The sequence below is a fragment of the Patiria miniata genome, unplaced genomic scaffold (genome assembly GCF_015706575.1).
Source record: "Patiria miniata isolate m_02_andy unplaced genomic scaffold, ASM1570657v1 HiC_scaffold_20, whole genome shotgun sequence".
In the NCBI taxonomy this organism is placed as follows: Eukaryota; Metazoa; Echinodermata; class Asteroidea; order Valvatida; family Asterinidae; genus Patiria; species Patiria miniata.
The window spans coordinates 2,325,963-2,340,779 of NW_024037059.1; positions in this window are offsets into that span (position 1 = coordinate 2,325,963).

Genomic DNA, 14,817 nt, shown 5'->3' on the forward strand with positions numbered 1-14,817 from the left:
ATAGAGGGCGCCCTTTTATATTTTAAGTATAGAGGGCGCTATTCGATATAATAAAATACTAGAGAGGAGACAGCACTTTGTTTCATTATTTATTGAAAAGACTGGCCAAAAAAAAAGCCCAACACATGCAAGTCCCCCCGAGGCGTGCACGCGCGGTGTTCCCCGCCCACAGACACCGACAAGCCCAGCGAGTCGCCCGCTATCTACATCGACTCATGATCAGTTGATCTTAGTGCGCACTAACTCCCCAAACTTGCAAGTCCAAATAATCGCAAATGACTAAGTTAACTCCAACATGATAAGGATCCTTATGAACTTCGACAATCCGTTTACTTTTCTGACAAAGTCGATGCCTTATTAACCGTTTCAATTACTAAGTATTGCCATGGAAATTATATACCAACTATCACTCCGAAAATTGCCCAAGTAGAGATCTCTCTCACATCTACCCATGATCGTCTCACTCAACATTTCCGTTGTTCACTGTTGCATCATGTTTCTGATCCGTTTAAATGAAATGCAATACAAACAGGCTACAATTTGCCAGCTTTCTCCGATATTTCCAATGCAATAAGATTTTAGGACATTTATCTCAGCTACCATTTACGTAAATAACTTCCGCGATATAACTCGGAAATCTCCCTGCCATTTAATCACATCAACATGTACATTGATCAGTTCATCTCATGAGTGTGTCATTTCAAAATACGTATTATTCGTAAGATTTTCACAAGTAATTGTAAGTACAGTTTTGGTTTTGACAGACATGCACGTTTAACTTGAATTGGCAAGGACCAAAAAACCAATTCAGCAAATGTTTTACAGGAGGCAGACATAACCTTTTAAGAGAAGGCAACAGTATTATCGTCAAATTTGATCTTCAAGTTCTAAAGCCTTGTCAAGTTTGGAAAGCTTCTTTGTACTTGGGTAGTACATGTACATGCTGTACATGTACATGCTATGTACATGTACATGCTATGTACATGCTGTACATGTACATTGCATTTTCCATCAGATATATACGACCACATTAAAGTGTCAATTTGTTTATGTTTTCTGGCAGCACCGTTACTAGTTTTAAGAACGTCAGATTTTGCAGACAAGATATACTTGTGCCGAGTAAATTTAGGCTATTATTTGGACTTCAATTTAATGCAATATTTCAATTTGCACATTCGAATTTACCAAGGTTTTCTTGGTAGGATTTACAGGTTTTATGAAGTGAGATTTTCTGCCAAAACTTCAACCAACATTTTGGTTGGACAAGTCCAACTTCAAAGCAACTGTTTTCTTTATCTACCTTGTACTCGGAAAGATAGAATTTTCGTTATTCTTTTAGTAAATGTTGCGCTTATTTTTGTCTCCTTTTTTGGACAAAGTTTACTTACGTACATTTTGTACAGTAAAGAGTCAACATGTGACATGTCTCAAACAGTCCTGATTTATATGGGCAAATACACCGAAACGGTTCGTTCAGTGGAGGAAAGTGATCGCAATATTTTCTTTATGCCATCATAAATATCTTCAAGACAGCTGTTGCATTGTGCACTCAATGTACATGTACATGTACATGTACATTATTCAATTTGTGCACTCGATGTACATGATGTACATGATGTACATGTTACAATCTAAAACAACCCACACATTTTGATTGGGTGTTTTATGAGAGAGAAATTGGTTGGACTGAAACACATTCGCAGTTTTTCTTTTGGATATATCTTGATTTCACACAGTATTTCAATACTGAGTGATCTCTTTTCTTTTCTACGAACATCTGGCCAAACTCTTCACGAATCGTTTTTTTTTTTCAAACTGACATTAGGCAAACCAAATCTACACACATTTTGTGCACTGAATGATTGCTAGCCTATAATGTCACACATTAGACTTTTGTCAAAGAACATTTTGGGGGTTTTCTTTCTTCGAGGAGTATTTCTATTTTTGTTTTACTCCCCATTTTCAACCTGATGTGCCCTTCTGAAGAACCATGCTATTTCCTGGTTAATGTGCAGTGGCGTAGCTCATGGGGATGGGAGGGGCCTTCTAACATGTGGAGGGGGCTGTCTGTCCAATTGGACAAAATGGGATCTATCAAAATCCCATGCTCGGCCCATATTTTGGCCAACCCAGATGGGCCCATATATGTACATGTATCAAAAGTAGCCGCCAACCTGTGCGGCAAATGGTCAATTTAAACCATCAATTTAAATTTGATGTAGGGCCCACATGGACGTATCAAGGGCTTCAATTTGTCCCCTCCCGTTTTCTTGTGGCCCCTCCTTCATTCTAGCTACGCCACTGCTGATGTGGTGGCAATCTGCCCCTCAGCATCCTCAGAAGCTGTGGCATCATCATGACACAGGGACAGCCTTGTCCCGCCATGGCCATCCATGGTCAAGTTTAATTGAAGTTTTCATTAATTCATGCACTGTACAATGACAACATACATCCTCATCTGTTTTGCTTGCTAAACCCTTGTGTATCATGGCATTCGGAGTAAACATACAGGGCGAGTCAAAAAGAAAGTGACCTGGATTAACAATGCTTTTCTTAAAAAGTAATAATCAAAGTTGACAACATCAATGAAATACGTCTTAATTACTGAACTTGATCCAGGCTACCAGCGGAACCTATTTCTATAGCTGTCCACGAATGCCATTGGAAGCTATTGAGCTGAGTGATTATAATAGATTACACACCTGCATTCAAATACAAATGAGATTTGGATCATTTGAGTCAAGACTGAAACATCATTTTCTTCTGTCAGATTTTGTGTTTTGAATCTGAGAAACAATTTAACTCATATTTTTTCTGAAATAGTGCTGAGTGAGTTTTGCCCTTTTTTGGGCAAATTTGGGTTATTCATGGAGGTGGGAAAACGTCCATGTTTTATTGTATTTAATGCGTATACATCAGTTCATAGAACAGTAAATGATCAGTGGTGGACAGCTGATTTTTATGATCTTTTTATTAAAATAGACATAACTTGGGAGTAGAGTTCGCAAATTGCGTGACATTTTCATTTACAAGTCAATGACATGTACTTTATACCAATTTTGTTTTTCGAAGCAGGAGACGTATTCTAAAGCATTTTTTATCTAATTTGGTCACGTTCTTTTTGACTCGCCCTGTATTGCCACATGTCTACATTACAACAGATATTGCACATTTATGCTCACATGCAAACCTAGGCAGGCCCCAGGAAAATTTATGGCAGTTTCTGAGATTGATTCTGCAACGAGACATGTGCTACTCAAACCAAATTTCAGTGATGTTTAGGCACACACCATGCAAAACTGGGCGAAACATTTTCTTGGTTTCTAGACTGACCCAAAACATTGGATTGAAAACACTAACTTGATCTGCACTTTGGTTTGCATTTAAACTAGACCAACCGTTTTGTCTCGCAAACAATATTGAGTGCTCCTGCAGGATTTGAAAATGGAACACTGCCATAATTTAGAATCAAGATGACTGCGTATCAGAAGGATTGACACGGTCGTTTTGGACTAAGTGAATTGCAAGTTAAGTTAGTCAAACAGAAGAGCAGAATTTCAAAATAAGGCTCTTTTAAACTATGCATTTTGTCAGATATTTTTCAATCAGTGAAACTGCCATCCATTTTAAGATTTCTCCTGGGACCCGCCCCTTACAACCTATAAGACAAGACCGACCTTTCACTTTGAAAATGCTTAAAAAAGTACTAATTTTACAGGCTAAACCTGTCTTTCTTGGGACAATGTTATAAAATGTATCCCTCTTGCAGTTGCATAGAGCCTGGTGTACCTACATGAGCTGAGATTCAAACCAAATCAACTTAATCCTTACTCCTTAATTCAGCCATGTCAAAGGCGTCTACTGAACATTATGTGAAGGGTTCATCATTTTTATTTTATTTTGAAATTATAGGTTCCTACATTTATTATTTGTTTATCTTTTATTTGCCAGATTTTGACCATCCGTACAATTCGGTTTAATTTATCACATCAAGTTTAATTCACTGTTCATTGCAATTAATTTTAACAGATTTCTTGGGACAATGTTATAAAATGTATCCCTCTTGCAGTTGCATAGAGCCTGGTGTACCTACATGAGCTGAGATTCAAACCAAGTGATGTCAACACAATCGCTAAGTCCTAGATATTTCAGATCTCTCTGAGTCGACCCCAACAAAGTTAGGCATCAAGTTAGGAACGCTGTAATGCTAATGCCAACTTGCAAAAATGTTGCTGCTGAAAAATGAAATGTGCCTGTCCAAGTTGGCTGTCAAGTTAATGTATTTTTAATCACTTGTACATGTAATTTAAAGAACAAACCCTATAGAGGCAAAAAACAGCTTGTTTTTTTTTCTAGTGGGCTGATTATATTTCTAGAAATTATTCCACTGACTTGAAACCTTAACGTTATTTTTTGGCTAAGAAAATGTACAAGTTTTCCAATTACATTATATTATAATGAGCTGTCTTGACTTGATTGTTTAAGAGTTTATTTACTCCTTAATTCAGCCATGTCAAAGGCGTCTACTGAACATTATGTGAAGGGTTCATCATTTTTATTTTCTTTTGAAATTATAGGTTCCTACATTTATTATTTGTTTATCTTTTATTTGCCAGATTTTGACCATCCGTACAATTCGGTTTAATTTATCACATCAAGTTTAATTCACTGTTCATTGCATTAAACTGCTCAGTAATGTTCTCAGAGATGGTCTTTAGTGATCTTTACATGAAATGCAATGAATCATTATATGTGACGGGGAAAACAAATTATTTTAGATGCTACACGCTAGGCTAATTTGAAAATATTTGCCTTCAAACTCTAAGTATTTATTCACAGCAATATTGAATTAAAGAGGTTTGCTGAAGTTTACTTTTAACAAAGTTGTTTATATTACCTTTTAGCTTTTTAGTAACAAATGAAAATGCTAAGAGTAGTTTGATCAATTTTAAAGAGACTTGAAGAGATTGCACATTTTCTTAGAAACCTGCCCTACATTTGTATGTTCTTGCAACCCTATAAGTACTAAACTGAATCTAAAGTTGACCCGAATAATGACTAAAAAAACCTTTGACTTTTCTTTTTAACCCTTTAGTGACCTTAGCCGCCAGAGGCAGCGAGAACTGAATTGCCTGTAGTGTCAAAGAGGGACCAACATTTTTTGTTTGTTTTTTGTTTGTTTATTTTGCTGGTTAGCTATTTTGGTATTTGAAAAAAAAATGCCAGCTCACAAAATTTGCCTCGAATAAGAACTGCATTTTCAACAGGTTTTATTCAGTTGGTTTAGCATTCGAATAAGTCCAAACTCACAATACCAGCCCAGTCTTCAGTCTAGAAAATGCACTTGGCAAACTAGTGTTGTACACCGAGAGAAGTGTGGTCACTAAAGGGTTAAAGCATGGAGCATAGCTAGTCTTCAGTCTGTGGCAATACCAACATGTGTCCTGAAAGATCTTCACCTTATTTGCCAAATGGCACCCTACCGTTACGCCCCAACAACCATATTACTAGAATTTCAGTTTTGGTTGAGTTAAAAATGGATTCAAGTGCGATATCATTTTGCACTTTTTATTTTGGCAAAGTCATGATTCAAACCAGATAATGAGAAATAAATTGAAGTCCTCTGCTGGTGTGACAAGATAAATTAATTTCAATGTCAGATTGGTTTCAGCAACCTCTCAAAGATTCATGAAATAGTTGAGGATATGTTTCTTGGCAGGTGGTCCAACTCAGACCAGATTGAGCTTTTTTTGCAAAATCTACTCACAGATTTGACTTCTTTGCAGGAAGTTTTACAATCATACTAAGATTCAATAACTGCTCTTTGACGAGAAATTGTACGAACAATGTACATTTACAGGTACAATTTTAAGTGCATTTATGATAACTTTCTTCCGAAAGGTAGTGTACAATGACAAATTTTCTTCTCCAAGGTAGTGCACTATAGTACAAGCTGGTCAATAAGAATAATTTCAATTGGAAATCTCAAAGATGTGACAGTTTAGACTTAAGGTGAAGATCTTCCAGGACCCTGAAGACATTCAAAGTTAAATGTCTTCTTTTTTAACAAATGCTTTGCATACAGAATAACATGTCAATACAAGACATGACATTTATTTTAGCTTTTCATGAGCTTTGCTTTAATAGATTTTTAGTTGAATCTGTGTCAATCATGAAGATGGAATTGCTTTTGTTGCAAGCATAGATTTCCAAGGCTTTTTTAAAAGCGCATCTTAATTTCAAATTGCTCAAGAGCACACTTTGATATGGTTTTCACTGCAGACAAGTGCGCAGATCAGATCACACAGTTGTGATCAGAAAAGGTCCTCTTAAACAGACCTGGTAGGGGATTTCCCCATGCAACCACCTATCAGGTAGGTGATGAATCTATGGGAGGCTGCAGTGATTGCTCAAGCCCAAGGTTTCATCCAATCATAGGATTGGAGTGCAGAGGTCACAACATTTGACCATGAGTTGAGTAGCAGCACTTTGAGTGCTTGCAGTGAGTGTCGAGTCCAGAAAGATCGCCGAGATTGAGTGAGATGTTTGCACACCAATACACTGGTTGCATCTCTGTATGATTGTAGGACTCAATGGACACTCATAAGAAGAGTATTGATATCTCTTCAGCAATATCACAATTGTACGAGGACTGACTAGTTCCTAGATTTGTCACGTCAATGCCTTGATCCAATTTTGATTACATTGTGACAAACAGCAGACATTTTGTTTCTCATCATTTATTGTCTTAAGTGCCAGATTAAGGCTAATTGGTATTGCCACAGACTGAAGACTATAATGTACAATACTGTTTTCCTGTAATGCAGACAGATAGCGTTTACTCCTAGCCATGAGATACACATTTTACTGTTGGGTTTAGCAAGCAATGAGGATGTACACAGTGCATGAATTCATTCTACAAACTTCAATTAAACTTACCATGGATCCATCTGGCAGGACTGGCTCCCTGTGTCTGACACCACAGCTTCTATTTGTTAGGATGCAGGGGGCCTTTTTGTCCACCACATCTTCCATCTGGCCAGGAAACAGCATGGTTCTCCCCCTCTGCACACCAGGACTTCTCCCCTACAATCTGAAGAGTTTGGCCTTCTCTCCTTTTTCTCAACATTTCTTACAATTTTCTCTCCATTGTTTTTTTTTTTGTAGTACAGTTTTGAGGATAAATATGATGGCAATAGCCCATTCTTTGCTTTTTGAATTTTATTATGAGAATTTGTTTCCTTTGGGTTTTTATAAGAGCGTTTGAATTTTTAAAAGTCTCTTTTAAAGTTGCTTTGAAGTGAGGATTTTTTTTCTTCTTCATTTTTTTTCCTTTTTTTTACACCAAAATTTCACATTTTGAATATTTCAGGCAGGGAAGCTGCCTTTTTTTAATTTGGGAATTTTGTATATCACTTACTTATGTTTATCAATTTAAGATTCGTATGCTGCCAAAAACATATATTATTTGCAAACTCATTTTTTAAAGTGATAATCAGATGCTGAATTTAGAGCAGATTTGACGTTTGATTCAATTAATTTTAACAGATTTCCTTTTGATATTTCCTTATTTTTATCCGTGCATGTCTAAGATTTGAACACACTCTATGAGAGAACTGATTGTACATGATGACACAATAAAAGGCAATGAGATTTCAGAGTTATACCATGGAAGTTATTCACATAAATAGCGGCTGAAACACCTGTCCGAAAATCAAACCGCATTGAAGAACATCAGATATACCAGCAACAGTACCCATTTGTTAGCAGATCATTTGGATCAACATGATGCCATGGAACTATTGAAATGCAAGCAGGACATCAAGAGTAGATGCTCGATTAATCTCTAGATTTGCAATCTCCAGATTGATAGATGGTACATAATTTCCACAGCAACACTCGGTAAAGAAACAGCCAAAAAGACATCTCCTTCGCAGAAAGGCAAACTGATTGTCAAAGTTCAAAAGGATCCTTACCATGTTGAAGTCAACCAAGTCATCCACGATTATCCAGACCACAAGCTCAGGAAGTTAGCACACACCTTGAACAACTGACCACTCGCCAATGCAGATAGGGACGACCCACCAGACAAGCCGGCATCTGCGGGCGGGGAACACCGCACATGCACGCCCCGGGGGGACTTGCATGCGTTGGGCTCGAGCATATCATTACATTGCCTGTTGGTAAAACGTCAAGTATATTGGTTGGTTACTCAACAAATTATCATAACAGATTTTGCATGTACATTTGTAAATGTATAGCCAGCACTAGAAGCATCATTTGTTCAGTACTTGGTAGGGCGAGGATAAACTTTTGATCAGTGGCACTCAGTAAGTAATGAACAGTGGTTAGCATTTGTTTCTGTATTGCTTGACAAATGAACAAGTAAAAACTGCTTTTTTGAGGTAGTCAACATGCGCGCACACGCAAAAACAACTTCATGAAGTAAGCTGTCAAATAACAGTTATTTTTTTTGCCATTTTGTGAGTGTTTTCGCTTTGAAATTGAAAAACGCAGTTTGCAGCTTTTTGGAAAATGTGCGATTAAAGCCAATATTTTTCATTCGCAGCCAAATTTTGTCTTTATACATCGGACCAGTGCTGGCTATACTTGATAAACAAAAGCTGGGTACAAGATTGGCATGGCTGCTGATAGTGGTAGCTAAGTTATGATGTACTGGAAAATGCATCAAGGATTTCGAAAACTCATTTCTGTAGACAAATTTGGAGATTTAAAACAATAAGTAAATTTTTGTGTATCTGTTGGCGACATTGGATTTTTGACAGACTATTTCCAGCTCATAGTTTTAATGCAAGGAAATTTGGATTTTTGGGAATCTAAACAAATAGTTTTTGATTTAAATTTGAATTAAAATGTGAGTCTAGATGAGAGATTTTGGGTTCAATATGGTAAATTTGGAAAGTTTGGTTCAAAGAAGTGGGTTCAAATTGCGCGCAAACATACTTTGTTGTTAAAGAATTTTGTTCAAGAGAAACCAATCTTGCACCCAGCTATTACCAATCAGGCAATGCCATTAAGAAATATTTCAGATTAAAATATCAATTAAACGTAACCAGCTCTCTCTGTTATAAACATTGTATCATAAACATTTCTCTGTGAGAAGATTTCTGCATTTTGAGCAGTCCTTGGTTTTAGCACATCTTGTCCAAGAAATTGATTGACTCATTCAAAAATGCACCAAAAAAGAGTGCATCATTAGGAAATTGAAATGCAGCGCTTAAACTGTCTATTTTATTTTTTTTTGGCAATAAGTGACTGTTTTAGCTAATGAATAGAACTGAATATGGTCAATAAAACCATTGCCTAATCACTTTTATGAACTGCGCCTGAACAAATGATTGCTGTGAGAGGCTGGTTACGTGGCATTTGTAGAGGCCTCTCCTCCATGTTCATGAATTGTGGTTTGATCTGATCTCAGCTATGAGTGCCATCAATTGTAGATCCACCAAACAATATTACTTTTTGAAGGCTTTTGGCCGACAATTTCCTTTGCAGAAAGAAATTTAGAGGATCATATCTCAAACATTTTTAACCACATGATGACTTTTGTGCTTATCCATCATCAAATACTGTTAAAGGACATTTTTGCAATTTTTGGAACAGCCTTTCATGTTTCTAGACGGTTTTTTTTTCACAACGTGGTTACCCTAGGCAGCCCATTTTGCATAAAGGCTATAGAGGTGATTTCTGAACACCTCTTTTGACCTTAAGGAGAGAGAGAGACCTCTACTTCTTAAACATAAGACGTCCTTTCAACGGAGTTCCGTTTCAAAAAAAGTTCTGCTTCAAAAGAGTTCCGTTTCAAAAGAGTTCCGTTTCAAAAGAGTTCCATTTCAAAAGAGTTCCGTTTCCAAAAGTTGTGTCTCATAAGAGTTCTGTTTCAACAGAGTTCCGTTTCAAAAGAGTTCCATTTCAAAAGAGTTCCGTTTCCAAAAGTTGTGTCTCATAAGAGTTCTGTTTCAACAGAGTTCCGTTTCAAAAGAGTTCCGTTTCAAAAGAGTTCCATTTCAAAGAGTTCCGTTTCCAAAAGTTGTGTCTCATAAGAGTTCTGTTTCAACAGAGTTCCGTTTCAAAAGATGTCTGTTTCACAAGAGTTCCGTTTCAAACAAGTTCCATTTCAAAAGAGTTCCATTTCAGAAGAGTTGCATTTCACAAGAGTTCCGTTTCAAATGAGTTCCGTTTCAAAAAAGTTTTCTGTTTCAACAGAGTTCCGTTTTAATAGAGTTCCGTGTCAAAAGAGTTCCGTTGCAAAAGAGTTCAAAAGTATCCCATTTCAAAAAAGTTCGTTTTAATAGAGGTTTTCAAAAGTCTCTGCCAGATTGCAAAAGTCAATGTGAATCATCCAGTGTTTTTGCAGCTGGCAGAGGACAGCTCTTAAGGAAATTCTCAGGCAGTCAGTTCAAAGCTGATGTACATCTCCCATGATTGGTTCAATGGTGACCTCACGTCATCTGGTGCACGACAGGTATCTCTCCGATCATTTCTCGGTAGTTTCCCAAACATTTTGGTGTGACTGGTGCGGGTACACAGGTTCAAGAGTGCAGTATCATAAGTCAGTCCTTCTCAGATTGGAGTAAAAGACAGCTTTTCAAGACGTTTCTGAGGACTTTCGTGCGTCGAGCAAAATGAAAATTCAATTCTCACGGCACACTGATATTGAGAGTGGAAGTACTCCAGGTAATTATGTTGGAGGAAGTCAATTTGGTCTTGTGCAAGTCCTGCTGGTCGTGTTGTAGCTTGTGAAGTCCATGCAGTCAAAATGCAAATCCAATTGAGATGTACAGGGGAGCATCTTTGATGTGATATCTGTGTTGCTGAATGGCATCTTACAACATCCAGGCAAGACTAAGAGAGATCTGATCACCTCAGACTGTTTCATGTTGGCTTTCAGGAATCAGTGGTTGTGAGGGTCATAATAGTAAGATTTCCTGCGACTGAAACTAGGCAGCTCATCCGATCCAATGTCAGTTTGTAGTAGCTTCAGTTAACCGTGCAGCTTGCTTTTAGTGACTTCCCACAGGATTGACGAAAGTAGTGATGGCTGGAGGAGTGTCTTGATGTACACGTGTAGGCTTTGGGGGCAAACAACCATGCTGGTTTGGAAATCATTCCAATCGGAGCTGCCAGGGTGGTGCTGGGTCGAAGAATCTGTGTGTAAAAAAAAAAGGAAAGAGGATGTTTACAAAATCTGCTAGAAGACTACAACACACCTTTATGGATTCAAACAATAAGTCATTGGATGCTAAAGAGAAGTCAATTTTCAAAAACCAAATTTGAAATCTGTTTCTCAAATATCATTTGTTAAAAATTGAGGGGGCTTTGTGGCCCATAAGCAGTTAGTAGATAGTAATTTCCACATGTCAACTTTTATACTTTTACTTGAAGATTACAAAGCAATCGCAGTACTGCTTATAAATATAATCTGTACTTTAAAAACTGGTTTTATACAGTATTCACACCAATGTTCACAGAAGTAAATTGACCACAAGCACTACTAAAGTTGAGTTGCAAGCACTTACCATGCCTGTGTAGTTCCTGTTCTTGGCATGATAATCAATGACAGTTGAAGATGTTTAGGCCAGGGCGGATACCTCTGCCATCCATGCGTGGGTTCATGATGGTCTTCATGGCAATCTATAATGTAACCAAAAAATTAAAACTATAATTTGATACAAATGTTTATCAAGTTTGAAAATCAATTTTAGAAAACAATTTTTCTTGTTAATAAATAATGAAAGGTTTGCGGAAACACCATGTGCGAATAATTTCTCAACTAAGAGAAATTCTCTTAGTTGAAAAATTATTCGTACACAATGTGGTGTTTCCGCAAACCTTTCATTATTTAGTATCTCCACCATGCAAAGCCTCAAATCTTACTTAATTTTTCTTGTCTTTTCATTGTGTGGTCTGCAGAATCTCTATTAAATGCATGGTCCAACTTCAAAATTATGTGTGAAATTGTTCATGTGCTCTATTCTAACTGCAAGGGGTAACGATTTTAGCCATTTTCGTCAAATATTTTGTCAAACAGCTTACAACTCATCCGGAGCTTAAAATTATTTTCTGACAAGAACTTAAGGATATCTACTCTAGACATGATCTGCCGATAAATTGATTCACGTGGTTACATACCTGTAGGCGTACCTACAGCACTCTCACTGCAAGTCATTATTAAATAGTGCAGATGTGCAGAACGTTGCTAGCTTGCAGCTATTGCATCACATTGAAGCGGCTAGATGACAAGTTGACACAAAGTCTCACAGACCTGCAAGGGAGTCACAAAAAGAAATGGACCAAAGATTGAATAAATTAACTCATTCAGTGAAGAATTTAGAGTTTGACTTGTTAATTTGGGCAAATTAAATAATTTCGCACAAAATCAGACCATTCATAGAGAACATCTGAAGTAACATTTTAAGCAAGTAAAAGTTGCTACTTGGATTGTGTAGTGCAGAGAAATTGAAACCTTGATGTCCTGCCCAATATTCCCAATTATAAGGCCAAAAAAAATAATAATTCTGCTTCTGATTATGGCATTTGAAAATAGGGAAGGTGGGAATTTTTTTTTTTGGGGGGGGGGGGGAGTCATTTTTTTTTATGTATTATAATCATATGGACTATGGAGGTGTCTGCGTGTAGCTATGTAACAATTGATGGTTTTCAGGCCCCCCCCCCCCCCCCGGACCCCCCCCCCCCCAAAAAAAAATACGCAGTGGCTATTGTTACGGCAGCCGTAACGCATTTCCCATTTTCTATCGTTACGGTAGACTGCAACCTGGCAACTTTTATAAAAAAACATGACAAGAAAATATAAAATTAGAAGGAAAAAAGTGAATTTGAACTTTATGAAATTCGGACTTTATTTCCCTTTTAAAAAAAATCCTCCAAAGCCTCAGGTTAGAAAAGGAAAAAAATTCAAGTGCAAAACTGAGATTTGAACCCGCAACCTCGCGGTGCAAAATCCTACCCTCTATCGGCTGAGCTGGCGCACTGCTCGATAAAACGTGTGGAAACAAATAATTATATACCTGCGTGCGTATCAAAAAAATATCGTAGAGGGCGCTAAACAACGAGTGCCGTAACGATAGCCACTTCGAAAAAAATAAGGGTTGGGACTGTCAAAATAATTTTTACTCGACACACTGTAGGCCCCCTACATAAATTAAAATGCATATTTGTCGTATCAAACTGTACTTACCTTTATGAGTTTTAAGTTGAAATGTTTACTATTGAAGAATATGTCCGTTCGAGTTGAAAACACGTTGGGAAATCTCCAGTCAAATGTGCCGCTAATCATTTTTTTTTTCACAAAATGGCGTCGACGAAATTCCGGCGTGCGTTGGTTCGAGAACTTGATACGCAGAAAATCCGATAGCAGTTGATTTCATTTCTCCACTAATTGTAGACGGTCTGATTAGACTGGTTTGCGGTCCTTCCATTCGTAATCCGAGTACACATATGATAACGCCCTCTGTTGAGTTTCTTAAACTTGTTCAGTATTATTTTATTGTCTCTTTTACCTTTCAATATGCCTTAGTATTTTTACAGTTGCACTTAATTATCTTGGGTGGGATAATTGGTAAATTATTGAATTTTCTTTTAGAAGGATAACTTATCAAGTCAAAAAGTGGGTAGGCTACTTCCTTTTAGTGGGTATAGAAATTGGCAGGGTTTGGTTTGGCAAAAGTTTTGAATTTACTTATTTTATTCCACAAAAATAATTATCAAAACTAATCACACATGCAACCTGTATTTAAGTACCGAGACTTTGAGATTGGAACCAAGGAAGTTGTATTCAACTTTATTTTCTGCCTTAATTTCAAGTTCTTTGCATAGGCCTAATTATGTTAAAGGTGTAACTTAAAATTTTGAGCAATCTAATGAACTTATTTCTTTGAAAGGGTCAAGGTGTCACAGGAAACAATTTGTTTTTAAAAAAAATTCACACAGAAACTGCAAAATCCACTGATCAATTAGGATTACATGGGTTTAATCTTCATATACCACCACAGATATTATCAGAAGACAGAGATACAAAAAAAGTTGTAACAATTAAACACAATTATAAATAACTTGGGATATTTCTCTATAGGGCAACAGACTTGAACATGACTGAAATGGAATTTTCTGAGTGGGACGTTCAGGGAGATTCCCACTTTTTATAGACAAAAGTGGACAAAATTTTGAGCTACAGATCTTGAAAAAAAGCGTTTTAGGAACCGAAATGCAACTTGTAATTTTTTTAAGTTTGTTTTTCAACACATGACAAAGGGAGAACTTTACTTTAAAAAAAGTAATGGTCTCAATTGCTTTTTATACTTCAAACTGGAATATTTAGTGCATATGAGACATTATAAATGAATCCTTATTGCATTTTTGGTGACAATTTGGGCAAGTATAAATAAATAAATGACAAAGAGACAATTTTCAAAGGATTTCCTGAGCATTTGATCATCATAATACAAACAAACTGACAATTATACACAAAGCTTTTCAATAAATCTGTAACACAATCATAATTTGCTTCGAAAGCAAGTAATAAATATTATTACAACGAAAGCATTTACAATATAGCTGATATACAAATAGTGATTTTCAACTAAATGAGATAGAGTGACAAATATGGCCAACTTTTTCCAACTGCAACATGTCAAAGTTTCAAATCAAAGAAAACATTTGCCTTTAAAGGTAATATGCAATATTTGCAAAAATGAAATACCTTACTGGACTGCAAGTGAATAATAGTCTTTAGCATCCTGTGAAATCATGGCACCTGGTGTGCTGTCGTTTTCAAGA